A 1,016-nucleotide genomic window follows, 5' to 3' on the forward strand; every position below is an offset into this window, starting at 1 on the left:
AATACAGGCCTCTACACTGACTTCAAGATACAATACAGGCCTCTGCACTAACTTCAAGATACAATACAGGCCTCTACACTGACTTCAAGATACAATACAGGCCTCTACACTAACTTCAAGATACAATACAGGCCTCTACACTAACTTCAAGATACAAAACAGGCCTCTACACTAACTTCAAGATACAAAACAGGCCTCTACACTAACTTCAAGATACAAAACAGGCCACTATTAATAGAGATAATATACCCACCTCTAAACTAAAAATAGATTAAATACCCACTTGTATACTTTACATAACTACATAAAATTCACACTTCGAAACGTATCTATACTACGATAACCACCTCTACACTTAATTACATACAAGCTTCCCTCCAAATGCTCATTTATACACTGTAGTTAAGATACCCGTCTTTACCTTAATATTAAGTACCTTTCTTTATGCTAATTTATAAGACAGATACCCATTTATACAGGAATTTAAGGAAAGATTCCAACATCTACTCTAAAATAAAGTTCCTATTTGTATGCTAATTTATAAGACAGATACCCATTTATACAAGTATTCAATCCACTATATAAATTTATAGACATTAAAAAACATTTAAAAACCACTTTTAAACTTAATTTTCAAAATCAACAAGAGGCCCAAGAGGGCCTGTATCGCTCACCTGAACATTTAAGCAGTCTAGCAAAATATTCTCATTAAATATTATATTGCACTAAAAATATTTCCCTCGCAAACTTTGTTGGCTCCATCTGTTGAAACTACCAGCAAAATATTATTACAAGATTCTATGCTTTTTGATTCTTCTTCAGAAGTTGCTTGACATATTTTTCCCTGTGATCTTGTAAGTAGGTCAATGTCATTTTCCTTCTCAAATTGGTTAGCTCTATTCCAAAAAGCTACCAGCCAAATCTTATGAATCCGTTCCTTTTAGTTCTCAAGAACAAATCCATTAAAATGTTGTTGACCTCTGTGACCTCTAAAGTAGGTTGAGGTCATTTTCATT

The sequence above is a fragment of the Mizuhopecten yessoensis genome, unplaced genomic scaffold (assembly GCF_002113885.1).
Source record: "Mizuhopecten yessoensis strain PY_sf001 unplaced genomic scaffold, ASM211388v2 scaffold4017, whole genome shotgun sequence".
NCBI classification, from domain to species: domain Eukaryota; kingdom Metazoa; phylum Mollusca; class Bivalvia; order Pectinida; family Pectinidae; genus Mizuhopecten; species Mizuhopecten yessoensis.